At 37.6% G+C, this 23,873-nt stretch overlaps 1 long non-coding RNA gene across 5 annotated transcripts in view; it reads right to left on the reverse strand.

Moving 5' to 3' along the window:
• The window catches only part of LOC131487729 (uncharacterized), a 731,038-nt gene extending 716,646 nt beyond the window's left edge, over positions 1 to 14,392 (reverse strand). For all 5 annotated transcript variants that reach the window (XR_009249923.1, XR_009249924.1, XR_009249922.1 and 2 more), the window contains exon 1: positions 14,323 to 14,392. This is a non-coding gene — a long non-coding RNA (uncharacterized LOC131487729). The remainder of the gene's footprint in view (positions 1 to 14,322) is intronic.
• Between the last annotated feature and the right edge of the window lie 9,481 nt (positions 14,393 to 23,873).

Raw genomic sequence — 23,873 nt, forward strand, 5'->3', positions numbered from 1 at the left:
GCAATAAGACGAAAGTATATAGCAATTCAGGCCTTCCTAAAGAAGGAAGAAAGGTCTCATATACACAATCGAACCTTACACCTTAAAGAACTGGAAAAAGAACAGCAAATAAAACACAAAAACAGCAGAAGATAGGAAATAATAAAGATTAGAACAGAAATCAATGCTATAAAAACCAAAAACACAGAAGAGATCAATGAAACCAGAAGCTGGTTCTTTAAAAGAATAAACAAAACTGATAAACCACTAGCCAGTTTGATCAAAAAGAAAAAGGAAACACCCCAAATAAATAAAATCATGAATGAAAGAGATTACAACTAACACCACAGAAATGCAAACAATAATATAATATTATGAGCAATTATATGCTAACAAATTGGGCATTTGGAAGAAATGGATAAATTTCTTCCCTGTTGTAGAAACAACAGGAACAGAAACTTTGAACAGACTCATAACCAATAAAGAAATTAAATCAGTAATCAAAAGTCTCCCACCAAACAAGAGTCCAGGGCTGGAAGGGTTTCCAGGAGAATTCTACCAAACAATTAAAGAAGAGTTAACACTTACTCTTTTGAAGCTGTTCCAAAAATGTAGAAATGGAAGGAAAACTTCCAAACTCTTTCTATGAAGCCAGCATTACCTTGATTCCAAAACCAGACAAAGACCCCACTAAAAAAGAAAACTATAGACCAATTTCCCTGATGAGCATGGAAGCAAAAATCCTCAACAAGATACTAGCCAACCGGATCCAACAATACATTAAAAAAATTATGCACCACGACCAAGTGGGATTTATACCTGGGATGCATGGCTGGTTCAATATCTACAAAACAATCAGTATGATAAATCATAAAAGAAAAGACAAGAACTACATGATCCTCTCAATAGATTCAGAGAAAGCATTTGACAAAATACACACATTCTTTCTTGTTAAAAGGATATCCTTCAAGAAAGTAGGGATAGAAGGATCATACCTCGAGATCATAAAAGCCATATATGAACAACCCAACACTAATATCATCCTCAATGGGGAAAAACTGAGAGCTTTCCCCCTAAGATTAGGAACAAGACAGGGATGTCCACTCTCACCACTGTTATTCAACATATTGAATAATATTGGAAGTCTTAGCCTCAGCAATCAGACAACACAAAGAAATAAAAGGCATCCAAATTGGCCAGGAGGAGGTCAAACTTTCACTCTTCACAGATGACATGATACTCTATATGGAAAACCCAAAATATTCTGCCAAAAAACTGCTAGAACCGATCCATGAATTCAGCAAAACGGCAGTATATAAAACCAATGCACAGAATTCGGCTGCATTCCTATACACCAACAATGAAGCAACAGAAAGAGAAATCAAGGAATCAATTCCATTTACAATTGCACCACAACCCATAAATTACCCAGGAATAAATCTAACCAAAGAGGTGAAAAATCTATACACTGAAAACTATAGAAAACTTATGAAAAAAAATTGAAGAAGACACAAAAAAAAATGGAAACAGATTCCATGCTCCTGGATAGGAAGAAAAAATATTGTTAAAATGTCAATACTACCCAAAGCAATCTACATATTCAATGCAATCCCTATCAAAATAACACCAGCATTCTTCACAGAGCTAGAACAAACAATCCTAAAATTAGTATGGAACCAGAAAAGACCCTGAATAGCCAAAGCGATCTTGAAAAAGAAAACCAAAGCTGGAGGCATCACAATTCCAGACTTCAAGCTGAATCACAAATGTAATCATCAAGATAGTGTGATACTGGCACAAAAACAGACACTCAGATCAAAGGAACAGAATAGAGAATCCAGAAATGGGCCCAGAAACATATGGTCAACTAATCTTTGACAAAGCAGGAAAAGACTATCCACTGGAATAAAGACAGTCTCTTCAGCAAATGGTGCTGGGAAAACTGGACAGCAACATACAGAAGAATGAACCTGGACCACTTTCTTACACCATACACAAAAATAAACTCAAAATGGATAAAAGACCTAAATGTAAGACAGGAAGCCATCAAAATCTTGGAGGAGAAAGCAGGCAAAAATTCTTTGATCTTGGCTGCAGCAACTTTTCTCAGCATATCTCCAGAAGCAAGGGAACCCAAAGCAAAACTAAACTATTGGGTTCTCATCAAAATAAAAAGCTTCTGCACAGCGAAGGAAACAATCAGCAAAACTAAAAGGCAATCAACAGAATGGGAGAAGACATTTGCAAATGACATATCAGATAAAGGGTTAGTATCCAAAATCTATAAAGAACTTATCAAACTCAACTCCCAAAAAATAAATAATCTAGTGAAGAAATGGGCAAAAGACATGCATTGACATTTCTCCAAAGAAGACATCCAGACAGCCAACTGAAACATTAAAAAATGCTCCACATCACTCATCATCAGGGAAATACAAATAACAAATCAAAACCACAATGAGATACCACCTCACACATTGTAGAATGGCTAACATTAACAACTCAGGCAACAACAGATGTTGGCAAGGATGCGGAGAAAGAGGACCTCTTTGGCACTGCTGGTGGGAATGCAAACTGGTGCAGCCACTCTGGAAAACAGTATGGAGGTTCCTCAAAAAAGTAAAATTGAACTACCCTATGATCCAGCAATTGCACTACTAGGTATTTATCCGAGGGATACAGGTATGCTGTTTCAAAAGGACACATGCACCCCCAATGTTTGTAGCAGCACTATCAACAGTAGCCAAAGTATGGAAAGAGCCCATATGTCCATCGATGGATGAGCAGATAAAGAAGATGTGGTATATATATACAATGGAGTATTACTCAGCAATCAAAAAGAATGAAATCTTACCATTTGCAACTACGTGGATGGAACCAGAGGGTATTATGCTAAGTGAAATTAGTCAAAGAAAGACAAATATATGACTTCACTCATATGAGCTTTAAGATACAAAACAGATGAACATTAGGGAAGAGAAGCAAAAATAATATAAAAACACAGAGGGGGACAAAACCTAAGAGACTCTTAAATGCAGAGAACAAACAGAGGGTTGCTGGAGGGTTGTGGGTAAATGGCTACATGGGTAAGGGGCTTAAGGAATCTCCTGAAATCATTGTTGCACCATGTGCTAATTAACTTGAATGTAAATTATAAAAAATAAATTATAGAAAGCAAACAAACAAACAAACAAACAAACAGGTCCTCACATGATACCTTCTCCTAATCTCTTTTAGGCCCATGCCATAAAAACTTGATCACAGGAAAAGAAATTTTTAAACAGAAGGTTAGATCTTGTGGTAATATTATTCTGCACAGGTCTCAAAATATTTGGAGGCAGGATATGTGAAGTAGGAAATTCTATTGTTAGAGTATACATACGTCCAGGTATGAGGGTACGTTTTGAATTAGGCAAGAAAATATGGAGAATATAAGGACCAGATTAAGAAACACCAAGGTGGAGTGAAACAAAGTTGACTAAATTTATACCTTTCTCCACGTTATAATGAGTGAGGAACTGGAAGAAAAGAAAGGGAAGAACAAGAAAGACATACAGAGCAATAAGGCCTTGGAAATGTTTACTAAGAAGCATGACTGGAAAACATGCTTTTCAATATATTATGGAGGAAGACAGATCTATTTGTGCACATCACTTCCTGTACCCAGGATTATACTAGCTGAAGCAACTACTAGGCAAGCAGATGATGTACAGATACAGGAAAGTCTGAAGGGACAATGAAAAGGCACTTGAGCATATGACAAGAAACCTAGACTCTAATTCTCACATAACTTGCTGAGTGACCTTTGTGAAGCTACAGTTTTCAACACCTACTAAATTAGATAGTTGAAACAGATCATCTTTGGGATCTATAACAAATGAATGCACATTAAAACTTTAAAGAAAGGTTAGTAACCCAAAAGTGTATAGTAGCTATTAAGTTAATATAAATAAAGAATGTTAGCCAACAGAGAGTTATAGAGACAATGTCAGACTAGAGGCAGCTACTACTGAATGCCCCCCAATTCTGGCAGATGGGAATATGCATCCTATATTGTGAAGCTGTCTGATATTTTTGAAAGAAATGTAAATGCAGATAACCTGAATATACCTACATACACTAGATATACCAAATTTGTAGTTAAAAACCTTCCCCGCCCACACACAAAAGAAAACAGGCACATATACCTTCAGTGGAGGGAATTCTGCCATACATTTAAGGAAAAAACAACATCAATTACACACAAACTTTTCTAGACTATTGGGGAGAATGGAACACTTCTAGCAGTAACCTTATAATTAAACCTGACCAAAATATTTTAAGAAAACTAAAGATCAATATCCCTCTTTAACAGAGATGTGAAAATTCTAAACAAAATTTTAACAAATTGAATATAGCAACATATAAAAATGAATACATATTATAACCAACAGAAAATTATCCCAAAAATACAAGCTTGATTTAACATTTTGAATTCAATCATTGTAATTTACAATCAAAACAATAAAACCAGGTGATGTTCTCAATACATACAGAAAAATCATTTGACAAAATCTAATATCCATTCTTGGAAAAATCTCAGTACACTCAAAATTGAACTTCCTCAATCTGCTAAAGGGTATCTATTAAAATCTACAATTAATCTCATACTTAACGTGAAAGATGGACATATTCCTACTAATATTAGGAAAAAGAATGCAGTTCTCACCATTTATGTTCACTAGAGGTACTAGCTACTCCATTAACACAGAAAAATAAATAAAAGATAACCATTTTGTAAAACAAGAAGTAAAACTGTCTATACTACCAAACAGCATGATCATCTACATAGAAAATCCACTGGAATGTATTTAAAAAAAAAAACTATTTAGAATTAGTAGTTACGTTCAGCAAGGTTACAGGATATAGGGCCAATATACATAAATATAAAGTATGTCTTTATAATAGACATGATGATCAGAAATTGTAATTGAGGGGTGCCTGGGTGGCTCAGTCCATCAAGAGTCCAACTTTGGCTCAGATCATGATCTCATGGTTCATGGGTTTGAGCCTGGCATCGGGGTCTGTGCTGACAGCTCAGAGCCTGAAGCTTGCTTCAGATTGTGTCTCCCTCTCTCTCTGCCTCTTCCCTGCTCACACTCTATGTCTCTCAAAAATGAATGAACATTAAAACTTTTAAAGAAAAAAATAAATTGAAACTGAAAAAGCAACAATATTCATAACAAAATAAAAAAGTGAAATATTAGTAATAAATCTGAAAAGTATATGTAAGACCTACAGCAAAACAGTGCTCAAATATTTTTTTTTAATTTTTTTAATGTTTATTTATTTTTGAGAGAGACAGACAGGCAGAGTATGAGCAGGAGAGGGGCAGAGAGAGAGGGAGACACAGAATCGGAATTAGGCTCCAGGCTCTGAGCTGTCAGCACAGAGCCTGACGCAGGGCTCGAACTCATGAGCCTTTGAGTTGTGACATCATGACCTGAGCTGAAGCTGGCCGCTTAACTGACTGAGCCACCCAGGCATCCCAATAGTGCTCAAATTTTAAAAGATCTAAATAAATGGAAAAAATATAACATGTTCATGCACTAGAAACTCTGTATTTTTAAGATATTGGTTCTCTCCAAATTGATCTTATAGGTGTAATACAATCCCAATCAAGTTCCTGGTATTTCTGGTAGGATTTGACAAGCTGATTCTAAAAGTCACACAGAAATGCTAAGGACTAAGAATAATCAAAACAATTTTGTAAAAGAAACCAAGTTACAGGATTTGTGCTACCTGATATTAAAACTTATTATAAAGTCATGCTTACCCAGACAATAGGGTACTGGTATGCAGATATAGACAAAAATATCTTTGGAACAAGACAGTTTTGGAGTAAAACCACACATACAGAGACAATAGATTTTTTTTAATGACTAGATTATTCAGTGATAGATGAATGATAGATTATTAATGATAGATTATTCAGTGAGAGAAGGACAGTCTTTCAACAAATAGTGCTAGAATAATCACACATCAAAATACAAAAAAGTGAACTTCAATACATATCTCACACCATAAAGTTCAACTCAAAATGGATTTTTTTTAAAGCTAAAAAGCTTCTAGAATAAAGTATGGGAGAAATTCTTTAAGTTAGGCAAAGACTTATTAGATAAAACATATAAGAACAATCTATTAAATTCTTGTTAAATTGGATTTCATCAAAATGAAAAACTTCTGCTCTTTGAAAGATGTTATTAAGAAAATGAAAAGATAAGACACAAACTAGGATAAAGTATTTGCAAATAATTTTCCTGATGGACTTGTGTTCAGAATATATAAATAACACTCAAAACCCAATCATGAGAAAACAACCCAATTTTTTAAATGGGCAAAAGAAGATAACATAGAATACAAATAAGAACATGATATCACACACTCAAAATCATTAGACATTAGGAGAATGCAAATTAAAACCTAGATGAAATAAAACTGCACAACTCTTATGATGATTCAATTGTGGAAATGTAGAGAAATGGTCTAAAACTGACTCTAGAAGAAATTAAACACTGCATTTAATGATTATGTTACAGACATAAAATCAGTACCTGCATAAATTGACACCCACATACACAGAAATACTTGGCCTATATGCATTTCAAGGTTAATGCTGTCAAAATTCAAGGAACAGATAACTCTGATCTATAAAAACTTTTCCAGAGAGTAGGAGAAAAAAGGAAATGCCACCCATTTTATAAGCTTGGTATATAAAATATGGATATCAAACTCTGATGTCATAATGAATTAAACAACACAGGTGAGGGGAATAAAAACTCACTTATAATATAACCCTAAACACTCTTAGCAAACCAAATCAGCAATGCATTTTTAAAAATCATGTCCAAGCTGAATTTAACCAAGGAATTGAAGAATGTTAATCAACAGAAAATCTAACATAATTCAGGACATTGCAAACATAAAGGATGAATAGCCATGTAATAGTCTTAATAGATGCAGCAAGGGCATTTGCCAAAAAAATCAACACTCGTTCGTGTTTAAACCATAAAAAACATTCAAAACAAATTTTAAAACTCTTCTCAAGTTAGGAATAGAAGGTAATGTCCTCTCTCTAATAAAGGACACAGAAAATGTCATAATGGTAAGATTTTTTTAAAAAAATTTTTTTTAACATCAGGAAGAAACAAGGATGCCCACTATCACTGCTTCTATTAATCACTGTATTTGAGGTCCTTGCCAGTACAATATCAAAAGAAATGTGTCTCACTTCAGTTACTGACACTTTGCTGCTCAGCTTTATAAAAAAACCTCTTTTTAAACTGTCTATATTCTTTTTCCAATTTTTCTTCTCAAATTTTTTCTATGTGAAAATAAACAAAAAACATCCAAATAAGAACAAGCACAGCCTATTGATTCAGAACTTGCTATAACAAAGGATTCAGCCACTATCACATGTCTTCAGTAGAAATTCAAATGGCAGGCAGAAGATTGGGAAAGCTTTATGGAAAAAAGGGAAGGCTTCAGGTGTGCCATGTATGGAGGCTGGTGGCATGAGGAAGCCATAGGCAGGCTAACTAGAAGCAGGATGTCCCATATGACCAGCTAGAGGTGCATATTTGGCTTTCTCTAATTGGCCCTGAGTTTGAAACAAGGATAAAAGTTAGGGAAGCTGTCAGTTATTAATAAAGTCCTGGCCACTTGTGGCTGACTATTACAAGGGTTATTTTTTAGTTTCCTGAACTGTTTGCTATCTGAACAAATCGCTATCTGACTTTCTACAGTTCTGACTTACAGACAGTAGGTTGACTTCCTGGGTTGGTTAGTATAGACAATGGGTTGGTTTCCTGAACTGTTTGCTGCCTACTATGGGTCAGAATTCTATTTTTATATATAGTCTGTCCATCGTCCATTTATATGTTCAGTCTCTCACCTAGAACTCATTCCAAAATCACATCTTTATTGCCATCAATCTCCTGAAACGGCTCTTGTCAAGGTTACCAATGATTAATTTTGCTAAAGCCAAAGGTCAGTTTTTACCCTCATTTCATCTAATCTATCAAAAACATTTGAAAATGAATCTCTCCCTATTCCTGGAAACATTTTCTTTACATGGCTTCCAGGATGTCACACTTTGATTTTCCTGCCTTACTATTTTGTTCATGTCTGTATCCCCAGTTCCTTGAACGATTTAGGCTTATAGAAGGTGATCAATACATATGTGTTTGATTTGTTTTAATTTGTTGACAATCTTTTTTTTTTTTTTTTTTTTTTCAACATTTTTTTTTATTTATTTTTGGGACAGAGAGAGACAGAGCATGAACGGGGGAGGGGCAGAGAGAGAGGGAGACACAGAATCGGAAACAGGCTCCAGGCTCCGAGCCATCAGCCCAGAGCCTGACGCGGGGCTCGAACTCACGGACCGCGAGATCGTGACCTGGCTGAAATCAGACGCTTAACCGACTGCGCCACCCAGGCGCCCCAATGTTGACAATCTTAAAGAGTCTTCCAGCTAGTCCCCAACTCACTGTTTAGAAATGAGTAATATAAATCCTAAAGAGGTGCAATCTCTTGCCTTAATTCACACAATAGGTTAATAAAAGAAATAATTATAAGCCAGATTACTATGTTCAGTTCAATGCTCTTTCCAAATATAAAGGGCCACCTCTGATGCTTTGATTTCAACTTAATCTCATCCTAGGGTCTGAGGAGATATATCTTATTAAAGTGGTACCTTATAAAAACTATATGAATAACAAGGCAAATAATATTTTGTTTTAAGAAAAAAAATACGTTATCGACAGTAAAGATAACATCTGGGTTTCTGAGTCTAAGCATTTTATTTATTAGTATTTCCTATTTGGGAAAATGTACGTCTTAGTTCATCACATTCATTTAAATTCATCTCTTTAAATAAAGGAACTCTTTGAAAGAAGAGATGTCTTACTTATGCATGTATTCTTAGCACAGAAACCTGTACCTGGCATATAGCAGGAGCTCAATAAATGTCTGATGAATAACTGAATGATGAATTAATAGATGAATGATCTCTCTTAGACTGAAAGCTATTGTGAAGATTAAGTTCCCTAATGAGAATTTAAAGTTTAACTGTGGTAACCAACTGTTTCTGAATTTAGGAAGTCAGAATTTGTTAACTGGATATATTCTCTTATTCTGTATCCTTAGGCAACTCTTCACAAATCCCTGTTCTGCTCCTGGTCTTTGCTTTTACATTTAAAATGTGGTCTGAATGTGCTTCTCAGGCATCATAATTCTATTCAAGCAGTATTTTTCAAGTCCTTGCAAATCCTTTAGTGAAAGAGGACACATTCACCAAGAATTATTATTTTATAATGGCATAGATGAGAAGAGGTCTTCAAATCAGTTGGCAAAAACAGTCATTTCAGCGGCTTCCTATCTCTGCCCCAGTTTTCTAAATCAGCCAATAATAATTATTCCCTATAAATCAGACCTCCCTGAAGTTTTCTTCCTTTTTACAGTTGCAGCAAGCTGGCTGCTTTTCCCTCATTACATTTTATGTCTTTGTTTTGTTTGCACAGTCTCCTTTCTTCCCTACCATTGTAATTCTCACTGTGTCAGAAGATGCTAAATTTATGAGTGGAAAAATGTTGGTTTCTAGCAGCTCTTAATAAAAAATGTATCCTAATTACAAAAAAAAAAATAAAAATAAAAACACTCCACTCTTTGCAAGGACTGATCTACTTGCAAATTTTGACAAACAACCTGTGAAGTGGCAAATTACCCTGAAGGGAACTCTATTTCCCGTTTCCTGACCATTCAGAGATGTACATGCACCAACACTCAATAAGAAGACTCTCCTAAACATGGGAGAGAAGTTATTCTATACATATGGTTAACATCCAATAGGGAAAAAAAAAGAAGTAGTATGATAGGAAAAGCAAGGCCAAGTCCAGCTTCTCAAATACTAATGATCTCTCTAGACCTAAGCCCTAAGATGCGGCCCTGTAACCTCACAAAGACAGACTCAGGGATCAAAGAAAGAAAACTAGTGATTGATTGCCCTAATGCATTATTTAAGCAGAGTAAATGGTTATATAAACAGTTTTCTAAGAGCTTAAATATCAATTAAACGTTGTAAAACCTGATTTCTGGTCGATTAATCCTCCCTCTTTTGCACAATTGCTCTATATTAGACATATTATATTATTGTGTTTATCACTCTGGAGATACATGTATCTGCTGAGAGCACTTCAAAAGGTCCAAATACTCATCATTTGTGATCACAAAGACTGGCATAAAAATAGTATGTTACTACAGATGCATATTTGTTGAGTATATGACTTTAAAGGGATCTTGCCTACGGTCATTCTTTAAATACAACCAAGGTAAAAACAAAACTGCTTTTACATACTATTTCACAATTCAATCCAGTAACTAGAATCACACCAATATGTTGCCTATGTGTCCTTCCTCATTTAAGCTTCTTCTGATGGCTCTAACCAACTGGCAAATCAGAACATGCTAAGATATGTAATATGTTATTGTTTAAACTGATTAAAAAGGAAATTATATTTTGGGTTCCAAAGCCTCCAATATCTAATTATGGTATTGGGATGCTTATTTAACAAAACTAAACAGACTATTTTAAACTGTTTTTATGGAGCTTCCACAAAATCTGAGATTAAAGTGACTATATTAATATCAAACAATTGTTTGAGGTGACAGAAAGAAAATGATAGACTCACTAGCAACAATCCCATTAATAAATGAACAAAGATATGAAACTGATCAGCAGTAGCTGAATTATTGAGTCCCAGGCCCATCTGCTCCAGTTTTATGAGTCAAAAATCAAAATTGCATGAACTGGTGAGTACTCAATCTTCACAAACATCAGAGTCAAATTAAGGAAATTACCCAGCACACCAAATGCAGCTCAGCACATCATCAAACCATTAAAACAGCAACCTTATACCAAAAAAGAACCACACACACCAGGATCTTTGTACAAATGGAATAATAATAGCCAGATGGAACACAAATTCTGATGGTAGGCAGCATGATCCTTGGCACAGTGAATATATGTCATGTGGAAAACAAATAGGGGGTCATCACAGAATAATCAAAATGAGTCTCAGGAAATTCATCCTGAACAAAGAGAAGAAGAAAGGCCTTGGATTGTAAGAAGTCAAAATGACCAGATGATATGGGTATAATAGAAACAGCAGGAATACTGAAGTGAGAGAGAGCCAGACATCAACAATAAATTTGCCATCTATTAGTTGTGGCATTACATTGTTAGCTCTTTTGTTTCTTCTAGAAAATGAGGGTCACAGCATCCACATCACAGAGTTGCCAGGATTAAAAATCATATCTTAATCTCGGACAAGTCAAAATGTATTCTCTTGGAGACCCAACCTGTATCACTTTGTTGGTTGTTTGAGAAAACAAGGTGAGAACTCATGAACAGCGTCTGTCACACCACGGGTGTTTATCATTAGTACTATCATCACTACAAAACCATTAAATTCCTGTCTTCTAAGTTATGCAATGTTCTGTATTTCAAAGTGGCTGCCTGAGGGGTGCCTGGGTGGCTCGGTCGGTTAAGCGTCCGACTTCGGTTCAGGTCATGATCTCACAGTCCGTGAATTCGAGACCGGCGTCGGGCTCTGTGCTGACAGCTCAGAGCCTGGAACCTGTTTCAGATTCTGTGTCTCCCTCTCTCTCTGCCCCTCCCCTGTTCACGCTCTGTCTCCCTCTGTCTCAAAAATAAATAAACGTTAAAAAAAAAAAACAACAAAGTGGCTGCCTGAGACAGAGACAATGCTATGTGTTCAAATCACTGTTCTTCCTGAACATACAGGGGCAAGTTTCTGAACCTCATACACGTGTAGGCTGACATCATGGGACTGGATTCTGGTCAATTAGATCCCTTGAAATCACTTTTGGAAATGGTTTTATATCTTTCAGCTGCTGAAAGCAGGATTTCATCCTGCTATGTTAAATTCTCTTCCCTCCTTTGGTAATATTTTTTGTAGATTCTATAACTTTCTGATTATTTTTAATTATTAAAACATAGTCCAATCCAGATTAAAATGTCAGCATTCAAAACTTTCCCCAACCCCTTTCCCAGCACAAACTACTGTGGCTCTGGCTTCCCAGAGTGGGGAAAGATCATGGGAATGGCTGCACCTCCCACCCACCCCTGCCCCACCTAGGTTGTCTAGGTAAAGACACATGTTGGAGTCAAGGAGGAAGGGTGGAGATGTGGGGTCTTCTTCAATTACTGACCACCTGTAATTTCTGAGTATGAGTCCCTTGCCCCATTCTGGTTCTTTTGGATTTTGTCTGATGTTTTTAACCTCCTTTAATGTGTTGGTCTTTACATCAGTGCACAATTTTCTTCACTATAGTATTCATCTTCTCTCTGGCTCTCTCTCGTGTTCAATGGAGCAACTATTGTTCTCATAAACCTTGCCAGTTGGACAACTCTCCTCTCTTCTTTAGATTAGATATCTCCTGGCGGGGTCCAGCAGCCACCTTGGCAGTCCTCAGCTGCTGTTTCTTCTCCAACATGTGAACTCCCCATAGGAACTGTTAGATCTAAATCCTCTGAGGGCAAAAATGAATGGAATGTGGTACAGATAGCCCCAAATTCTTCTCAAATAGACTTCACCATAGTCATTTCAAGCCTGTGGGTCTTTGCTACACCAATGGTCTTCCACTTCCAGATCCCCACAGCAAAATCAGGTATCAGTCAGTATGTTTATTAACACCCATGCCCACGTTCCCAAAATTTCACCCTATGTGTTTTGGAGTCAGCACCAGAGTGGGCCAGCTGAACTTCTACCTCAGCAAGTATTTCACCAAGGAATCAGATGCCTTTCTTTTTAAGCACTCCTGATTCTTATGGGTGATTCTCTTGGAGCTGCTTCACTTGGCTCCCCTGAACTTCCAGAGGGTAGAGAAAAAAGCTTCCCTCTAAAAAATACGACTATCACCATGAGGTTAACCACTTGATGGTTCTAGCCCTCACTGCAGTCCCCTTCTCATTTAGATGCATGAGACAGTGTGGGAAAAATGACCGTCTCTTCCAATTCTCAAAAACCCTACAGGGAACTATAGGCAGTGATAGGCAGTTGCTGATGGCTGTCCATGGAAAAGGGGGCACTTGAAGCCTTTTGATTCCAGCTTTGGCCTTAGTCTGATTCTGGTACAAAAGCAAAAAAATTGATTCAAGATCCCATTAGGTTGGGGCCTCACTACTAAGTCATATGCAGCATTCTTAAAGCCAGATTGCCAAGAAAAGAGCATTTTATCTCAAGTATTTTACCATAGATATATGTTTCCCTAATTTTGAATAGGTTTATCTCATCGCATGTCTGTCTCTTTGAACTAGACAATGAGTGATTTAAAGGCAGGGATCATATTGTACCCATTATTATGTCCTGGGAAACTAGCAAATGCTCAACATTCAGTAGCTACTGAATAAGCCCTGAATGAATGAGTGAGTGAATGAATGAATGAATGATTAAATAAATGAGCTCTCTGATTTCTTTATCTTTGCCATGGCCCAGGTCATCTATGAAAGTTAAGCTCAAGGCAAAGACTAAAGTGCTGATACTGGACAGGGAGGTACAAGACCAGGTGGTGGAGGTCAGGAAATAAGAAAAAGTAAAGCAAGGAAAGACGTGGTACAGTAAGAGGCAGTGTGCTACTTGCTAACCACTGCTTCACAGTGAGCCACGAAGAGACCCTGCACACCTCTTGGCAGGCACGTTTCTTCAGCAGGCAGGTCTTCTCCAGAAGGATGGCAAAGAGAAAGTACACCTTGAAACAGTCACATAAAAGAGGGAAAGAATGGCAAATTATCTTCCCTGCTACCATTCCCATGGTGAAAGTCTACTTCATAGGAGCTGGCTCTCCCATGTTTCAGGATTCTGTCATCTGATCCTTTGATGGTAGTGCAGGAAGTGTATAGTTCTATGCCCCATGGTTATCTGTCCAGAGGTGAAGGGGTGACTTGGTATAGATACATCTTAGAGGCTTAGGGCTTCTGGTCAGACTCCCATTTGCACAGGGTGCTTGGCCAGGATGCTAGGAGAGATGGGAGCTGCAGCTCACCCTGGGAGGCAGTCGACAGCTTCAGGACAAAGGATATAAGTCAAAAGTGTAAAAGATTTATATTTATACATTCACTTACCACCTTTTCTCCTTTGAATCCACTAAGAAGAAAACAAAATATTTTTTGACTTAGAGAGATATTCAGAGACTATACTTCTCAGCAATTTGAAGGTACATGGCACTGAATTTTACTTAGTGTTATAGCATTTCATGTTACCTCTAACATGAGGATATATTTACCTTCTTCTGGCAGGAAATTAAGCTCTGCTAGTTGCCCACTCTGATTCTTGGGAGTTCTATTCATTATGTGCTCAGCAATGGGAATGGAACAGGTTTTGATGTATTAATGTTGTAATGAACCTCTGCCTATTCCTGGACAAGCCAGGGCACACTCTGTCATTCTTTGATTACTGCCGAGATCCCCCATCTGCCAAGTCCTTTGAGGAGATCTTCTTGTCCACGTTCTATATATCATTTGAGGGGAGGGTGGTGCCAGGGGCCTTCTGCACCATAGTTCAGAGGGGAGGCAACAGAACACATAAACCAAACCTGGTATGGACAAAATAAAGAGGGTAATACTGAAAACATGTAGAGCCTGGGTGATTTTCTCATTCATCTTTGGCTGATGGAAGAAGGTCTGCTGCTAAGTGAAGGATGGGCCCACAGTAATGAAGCTGTCTGCAGCACTGAGAGCTGCTTGGCCATGGCACATAGTTCAAAATTACTGCAACTGCCTGGGTGTCAGGACCCATCAATTGTCCCTGACTCACCTGCTGGGCTCAGAGCCATGGACCATGGGGCTAAAACATCATCATTCTCCCAGATGAGACCCACACTTAACTGTTTATCCCCAGTATCCCTTCCCCCTCCCACCAAACATTTCCATTGATCAAGTCCTGTTATTTCTCTGGGTACAGAGTCATGGAACATAGAGGGGCATCATCATTCTTCCTCACAGTTCACATCCACCAAGGAGTTATTTCCTTCTCTTTCACATGACTTACTGTCCGACAGCCTAGATATTTGACTTCTATGTGGCCTGCATACAAAGTGAGGGGTATAGAAAGTCCAGGAAGCTTTGTTCTGAGCTAAGCAGTTCTTGCCATCATTTCTGCCATTTGGTCAAAAAGTCCTTCCTGTACATCCACATCCATAGAGTTCTCTCCAACTAAGCCATAGACCATACATTGAAAGAACACCTTGTCTTTGAATTGGAGGCCACCTTAGAGCTCATCCAAATCCACCACCTGGACTTATCAGGGATCTGGTGTGATGATAATCATACTGTTCTCAGTTTAAATTCTTCCAGTGAAGTGAGGTAGAGACAATCCCAAAACTGTGACTTTGTGGATAAAAACTGCCAATCACTGTAAATTTTCTCAAAATAGTGAGCCAGCATCTGCTTCCTTTTAACTTTAACCCATGAAACATAAACTGAATTATCCTTTAATAAAGTGGACCCTCAACAAGGCAGAGGTTAAGGACACCAACCCCTTAGGCAGTAGAAAATCCATGCATAATTTTTGACTCCCCCAAAACTGAACTACTAATAGCCTACTGGGCTATTACCAATAACAAACAGTCTGATTCATACATTTTGTATGTTACATGTATTAAATACTTTATTCATACAATAAAGTAAACTGGAGAAAGGAAACTGTTGTTAAGAACATCATAAGGAAGAGAAAATACCTTTAGAGTACTGTATTTATCTCCAAAAATATCCACATTTAAGTGGACCTGCACAACTCAAAGCTGTGTTGTTCAAGGGTCAACTGTATAACAAACATTCAAAGGTTAGAGAATACAGCCATCATCTACCTTGTGAAGACATCTCTCCTGTGGTCTAGTCCCAAGCCCTTCTCAATACTCATAAAAATGTAGTTTCCACAAACATTTTCTTCCAAATTCTCCATCATTATCCTTTTTAAATATTATGTGTGGAACTGTACCCAATATTTCAGCCATGGTCTCATCACTGAGACATACAGTGGGACCCCGTCTTCATGCATCTCTCCCTTGTATTTCTACAAATAATATCCAAAAATCACATTAAATACACAAATAGTAAAAGCTACATAATTTGGCTCAGAATAAGCTTATTAACTAAACCTTTGGCAAAATCTTTAACAAATACATTATTTTAAGCTATGCCTTCTCCTAATCTGTAATGCAGTGATTTTTTCTTAAACCAAACTATAGTATTTTATATTTACTGCCAATTAAATTTTATTTGATTTATCATTTCAACTTATTCCTCTATCTTTGTATTCTGTCTCTCCAGTGTATTGACTTTCCCTTCTGGCTTCCTATCACTCCAAAATGTAATCAATGAGTTATATCCTCATTCCAGTCATTGATAGAAACCCAGAAAGTAGAGGTCTGAGCCTAGAAATACCTCACAAAGAAATAATTCAAAGCTGACACTAATAAATTAGACAATATATTCTTTAAGTATATACTTAATTACTTGTGAACCCAGATAATTCCACACATTTAGCCATCTTCAATTCAATCCATTAAATACTTGCTTAGAATTATGTCTAGTATGTGCCAGGAAATACAAACATAATAAAATTTGTTCTCTGCCCTTAAAAGGTGCACAGTCTAATAGGGAAATAATCATATAGGCAATACAGCAGTTCCCTATGATGGGTACTACCACGCAAGTGGACTTGGAGCCCAAGAGGAGCTCAAGACGGAGTAATGGACTATACCTGAGGTTGCTGAGGAAACCATAAAAAAGGACTTTTTTCTTTCCCCCTCCCTTTTTTTCTGACTTAAATCTCAAGGGTATGAAAAAGTAGAGAGTGTAATTTTACATTGTCCTGACAGCAAGGGTGGTGAAGAGAAGATTGATTCTATTTAGGTCTACGCGAGTACAGGTCCATGTATACAACATCTTCCCCTCTAGGTTCTTGGTTCCCCATCCTCCAGCTCTGCGGCTGGTGTCAGAGGTCCTAAAGAAGGAGTTGCCTACAGTGGATGAAGCATACATGACACAGACAGGCATTATTCATGCTGGACAGACATTATTCAGGCTATCAGTGGACAATGGTACTGTTGAAGGGAGGTCATAATGGTCAATGTGAATGGCAAGTATCAACACAATTATCATGTGGCAGGTGAGGTAGGATGCTCACTAGCTCTGGTCTCCTTGTCCCAGGCCTCTACTCTTTAGTATCTAGTCTCTATGAGGGGAGGTTTTATTTTTAAACAACAAAGTATTCTTCCAAACTTTCTTTCTAGCCAACAGTCCGTTCTGTTTCCCTGAAGACTTAGACTTTTCAAATCCAAATCCAACAACAATTTTTTCTGCTGCTTTTTTGATGTGTCATCACTTATCTAAAGTGATGCTGCAGACAGCCTAGCTGACTCAAGGAGAGCCAATGTTAGAAAGGAAAAAAGGAAATGTTGTTTAAGTATTCCAGAAGTATTATCCTGCCTCATGAGTAGGCAATCATCAACAGATGAGGAAAGAAACAGCTTATAAACAGTGCAGCATGTGCAAAAGGCACAAGAAAGCACAGCTTATCGGCAAGTTTTCCAATATCTTACTAAAATGTGGGTATTTTCCATCTAGTACATTCCCCTAGTCAAATCATTCATTAACAAGCCTGAACAAAGGAAATCAGATTAGTCCAGCCAGATTTCATTATTTCGAACTCACTGTTTTCAATAATTTCATCTTCCTTTCCAGAGCACTCACAATTCATCCCTAAATATTTTGTTCCTGAATTTGACCAGAGATTAATGTCACCTTCACTGATGTGTTCTTTTCAGAATTCATCCCTTCCCCTTTTTGAAAAACTGGTGATTACCCATTTCAATCATCCAGCACCTTTTCCATTCCTGGAAATTCTACAAAAAATAATAATAAAATGTAATTTGTAACACATTCCTTGGGCACTTACTATGTTGCAGTCACTGTACTAAGTGTTTGCAGACATTAAGTTCCAGGTTGGTAACCATGCTTTTCTGCCCTTTCCAACTTGAAGATCATTTCCTTGGTTGTAGAAGACAGAAGCAAAATAGACATCGAATCACCTTCCTTTCGCCAGTCAGCCATATACCAACTGCCCAAGCAGTGAACCCATGCCTTCCTTATTCTTTTCCCTTTAAATATGGATAAATAAAACCCTCTGTTTTCTGTAACAAACATTTCACTAAGTTGCACTGATTCTTCATGATTTCATCAATATTATCCTTGCAAGTTTGTTCCACTCTTTGGTATCCATCTTTAAAATGCATCACTACTCCTCTCTTCCACAAATATACTCTTTCCCAAAGTTTGAACCTAATATCCATTACTAGAAGGAAATGGTTCAATTAATTATGGTGCATCCATAACATAAAATCATTTACAACCATTAAAAAGAGGTAGCTCTCTGTTGTGACATGGAAAAATATCTATGATATTTTGTTGGATGAGGAAAGCAAGTCAGAAAACAATACATGTTCAGGGGCGCCTGGGTGGCTCAGTCAGTTGAGCGTCCGACTTCGGCTCAGGTCATGATTTCACAGTACGTGAGTTTGAGCCCTGCGTCAGGCTCTGTAATGACAGCTTGGAGCCTGGAGCCTGGAGCCTGCTTTGGCTTCTGTGTCTACCTCCTTCTCTGTCCCTCCCCTGTTCATGCACTGTCTCTCTCTCTGTCTGTCAAAAATAAATACACATTAAAAAATAATAAAAAAAAACAGTACATGTTCAGTCCTGTTTGAATCTTTTTAATGATATACAAGCATCCTCTACTTTTCAACAGTTCACATTATGCCACTTGGCTTTTAAAAAAGACCCCCATTAGTATCTGTTTTCACTAACTGAAAGAAATCTGAAGAGGATTTTCACTTCTCCCCCCCCCCAAAAAGGTAGATAGTGAAAATAGCATTCAGTGTCTGGTTTTGCAGCCAACCACTCTAGAGGCAGCACACACTCTAAGCATCGAGAATGGCACTTCTAAGCTCCTTCTCAGGTAACTACACTCAGCATCTCAGTATTAGCCACCACAGTTTTGAACTGTGTTTGTGAAGTATCTGTGCTTTATCTCGATTTATTTTGTGCATACATTAGCAAGATGAATCCTAAGGTAACAAAAAAAAATCCTGAAAGAGGTTATTTTGGGGGAACACTCAACATTTTTTTGCATGTAAATCAATGGTAATTGCTTCTTTGCTTTACACTATTTTGGCTTGCAAAAGTTTTATAGGAACGCTCTACTTTTGGACAGCAGGAAAAACCTATGTTACTACGGATAATATTTTACAAAAATTACACTATTAAATTTAAAATTTCCTCCTTAAAACATTGATCTCTTATAGCCTTGAACCCTCAATACTAGGCCATTCATAAAATTCCTCCTGCCAGTAAAGGAGGAGGTCAGTACTTCATATCTTTAGTAAAATAATAGGATGGAAAGCCAGACTTGATGAACTACTCACTAGACAGTATTTCATGAAGGGAAGGTCCAGACAAGATAAGAAAATTCCAACAATGCCGGACTAAGGAAATATGAGAAGAAAAGTTCCAGAGGTCAACTGAAATGATAGAAATAAGAGCTCAGACAAGTGGGTTTCAGTTTTCATCCTAAAGCTTGAGCCTAGAGAAGAAAAGATGACTTCTAAAAGTCAAAGAGAAACACCAAGTTTAGGGATTTCTTACCATGCTGCCCATTTTGTATTCTGTGAGGAGACCACTGTACACGAGACCCTGTGCCACCCTAGTGGGGTCAGCATAGTCAAGAGGGTAGAATAATATAATGGGAGAGAGGGAAGGGGAAGGGAGAAAAATATAGAAAGAGGGGCAAGAAGGGTGGGAGGAAGATTTAGTTTCAACTCCTGAGTCTCCCCTAGTTCTCATGATGCAGGGACACTCTGAACAGAGGTTGGTCTCATGAGCCTGCCATGGGGTCTAATGTAATGAAAGGTAACTCTACAGCAAAGACTGGGCCCAAGGTCTAGACAGAGGATGTGGCAGAGACTTGGAAGTGTGAATGACATGTTCACAGCCAGGGAGACACCAGCTGGACAAAGAAATTGCTTGGCCTAAAAAGACTAGATCATGAGTGACAAAAGCTATCAACTTTAGAAACCAAGAAGACAGGTGACATTCATTCAAATACCAGAAAAAAATTTGAAAAACTTTATCCATTCCCTCCTGTGAGGTCAAGTAAGCTACTTTCCTCCTCTTGTCCCACTTTAGTGAGGATGTATGGGAGAGGGTGAGAGCAGACACCCTCTCACCCAGCCATACTTGGATAGGGTGACCAACCATCCTGGTTCACCTGGGATTGTCCTGGTTTTAGCACTGGAAGTCCAACTATTTTCCTGGACCCGATTCCAATGTGTGTGGGTGGTGGGGGCTCACACACAAACAACAAGCAGTGGGTGTCCTACAATTCAACTAATTCTGACATTAACTTACCCAAAGATAGCATCGGACTCAACAGGTGAAGGATTCAGTCTTACAAGACTTCCCCCAACACCAATAGATACCAGTTGCAAGCCCAAGTTGTTACCTGTACTTCAGACCAACTGGTTATAAATTGGAGATTCCAACAATATCCTCCAACTTGGGATGCCATTCACAAGTTCTAGGCTGTTGCCTTTACTTAAGACCTACTGACTACAAATCAGAAGTTCCCAAGACCTTTCGTCAGGTTCAATTACTTTGCTAGAGCAGCTCACAGAACTTAGAGAAACATTTTCCTTATTATTGATTTGTTATAAAAAGATACAACTCAGGAAGAACTATATGGAAGAGATTCATAAGGCAAGGCATAGGGAAAAGGTATAGAGCTTCCACGGCTTCTCCAGACATGCCACTTTTCCAGCATTTCCCTGTGTTCACCAACCAGGAAGCTCTCTGAGCCCTATCCTTTGGGTTTTTATGGAAGCTTCATTAGAGAGTCACAAATGATTTAAATCTTTGGCCACCAACAACTGATTCAACATCCAGTCCCTCTCCCCTCACTAGAGGTATTGAAAATGCCAACACTCTATAATCAAGTAGTTGGTTCCCCTGACAACCAGCCCCCATCCATAGGTAACCTAAGGACTTTCCAAAAGTCATCTTGTTAACAAAAGACACCTTTCTGGCTCTTATGACAAAATTCCAAAGGTTTTTGCAGCTCTGTGCCAAGAACTGGTCGAAGACCAAACATATATTTCTTATTATAAATCACAATATCATACCCACACATCAAGAAACTCCTCAGTCCTGGAAAAACTGAAATGATTGATTACTCTTCTATATAAGTAAGTATATATTTATGTGTGTGTATAGAGAATAGATCTGCAAGAATATACACCAACATGTTAGCTGCACTACTTCTCGATAGTTGAATAGATTATATGTTGGGGTGCAGAGGTTGAAGAGAAATTTATGCAGTAATATATATTCCTCTAGTGACAAATTAAATCCAAGCACAGAGATGCCCATGAAGTCACACTACCACTACTTTTCTTTTTCAAAGGAATAATATGTAACTTCAATGCCAGCCTTTTCTCTTTTCTAGTTTCTCCTGTTGCTCTTAACCATATTTTATCTGGACTATTTGAAATATATCCCCTCCTAGAGTCTAAGATAAATGCCTGACTTGGATCACTAAACGCTTTCATTGCTGTTATAAATACTGCTGTTAATTTTCTTCCAAGTTGTCCTTCACTTCTACTTCAATTCTCTTGGCAGAAATACGTCGAAGATTAGAAATCTCTCTTCATTGTTTTATATTTCCAGAGATGAAATCCTTAACAGAACAATTCAAGAGTTCACCTGATATTAGAGAAGCCATTTTAATGCCAAATAGGTTACAAGAAACCACGAAGAAATGTAAAAAATTTTACATTCCTTATGGCTTAAAAGAACACTGGTGAAATCACAAGCAAGGCTCAAACTTGGTGAAAAAAATACTATCAACAAAAATGCGAATATGTTCTACAATAATGGAAATATTGAACTATACTCAAGAAGTCTAGATTCTAGTCTTATGTATGTTGCTTAATGTATGTAACCTCAAACAAACTACTTAAGATCTCTGGAACTCATATTCTTCCTCTGGAAAATACAGATCTTCATATTTCTGAACACTTCAGAGTATTATTGTTAAAAATTTCATGAAATCACACAAAAACACTGAAAATGCTATAGTCACATAAGACGTCACATTGTTTCTCTACTTCATATGTCCACCCTCTTTAGTATCAGATTTCTGAGTATTTGTCTTCCTTCTTTCTGTAAGCCACTAAATACTTACTAATAAGTTCTAATATTCTAATAAATAAATTCTTCTGGGTGTGTAAGGTGACTGTTTTCCCCAAGAAGCTCACCATTATGATATTATAAATCACAATCTAGGAAAACAAATCCTGTTCTTCAATATACTCTATGTTACCATGAGTTATGAACTGAACATCTGTGTCTCTCCAAAATCCAAATGTTGAAACTCTATCCCTCAATATGATAATACTAAGAGGCAGGGCCTCTGGGAGGTTATAAGGATTAGATAAAGTCTTGAGGGTGGAACCCTCGTAAATGGGATTAGTGTCCTTGTAAAAGTCACTAGAAAACTTGTTTCCCCTGTCTGCTCCCCACCATGGGAGAACACAGGAACATATCTGTTGTTTCTGTTGTTTTATAAGCCACCCAGACTGTGGTATTTTGTTATAGCAGCCCAAACAGACTAAGACACAAGGTGTATATACCCTATAACGTTTCTTCTCTTCCAAAGTTGTGACCTAGCTAGGACTAGGAATGTTGAATCCATCCAAAACCTTTCATTTTCTATTCAAAGCTTTACATATTAATGTGTGTGTGTGTGTGTGTGTGTGTGTGTCCAGCATCTTCTAGTGACAGCATACCCCCACATTTATCATAATCAAAAGGCTGTAAACTTAAGGTACTTGATTACTGTGTAGAGTTTTTCTGACTTCAACAGCTATATTCAATCTCTCTCTCTCTCTCTCTCTCTCTCTCTCCCACTTTCTCTCTCCTTTTTTCCCTTCTTCTGTCTTTCCCTCCCTCTTTCCCTTCTACATTCATGCAGAAACACCATCAAGAATAATTCTGTCTTAGTGCTTTTTTAGGAAGCATAAAGAGAAAACATTGAGAAAGCAGCCAGATCCCAACAGAAGACTTCTGGGGATTTAGCATCATTCATAGAAAGTCAGAGTGTTCCCTGAAAAATCCTGGAAAGTTATTGAACATCTAGCTTTCCTTAAGGTTCAGGACTGAATTCATAACCAAGCCCCACCACCAGCCTGTTAGTATACAACTTAATCACAAACTAATTTATCCCTCTCCTCCCCCTCCCCCACCCAGGCTAACTTGTTAGAAAGAATTTAGGAACAATACAAGGGTTTGCTTTCCAAACCCAAGGCAATAGTAAGATAATATAGTTACTACAAGGAATTAAACTAATGAATTTATAAATAACATGTTCACCAACTCAGAGATGATCAAATCATAAGAGTAATCACCACACCCAGAGGATTAACCATACCCAGGGTTGCAAGCCCTACATTCAATCCCCCTTTGTTCTGTAATGTTTTATGATAGATGATATAACAACCATGTCTGCAAATGACATAACAGCTGCACACTAAACATCATAACAAAAGATAGTAACAGTATTTACTGACCATGGAGGACACAGCAAGAAGCTACCAGTATTCACGTTGGAAGAGGGTCTCCATCAGAACCCAACAAGTACACTATAAAAACTGTTTCAATTAAGGACTCAATTAAGGACTTTCCAACAGTCCTTTAAACAGGAATTATGATTATACAAATTAAACAG

Source organism: Neofelis nebulosa, chromosome 10, assembly GCF_028018385.1.
Source record: "Neofelis nebulosa isolate mNeoNeb1 chromosome 10, mNeoNeb1.pri, whole genome shotgun sequence".
Classification (NCBI taxonomy): Eukaryota; Metazoa; Chordata; class Mammalia; order Carnivora; family Felidae; genus Neofelis; species Neofelis nebulosa.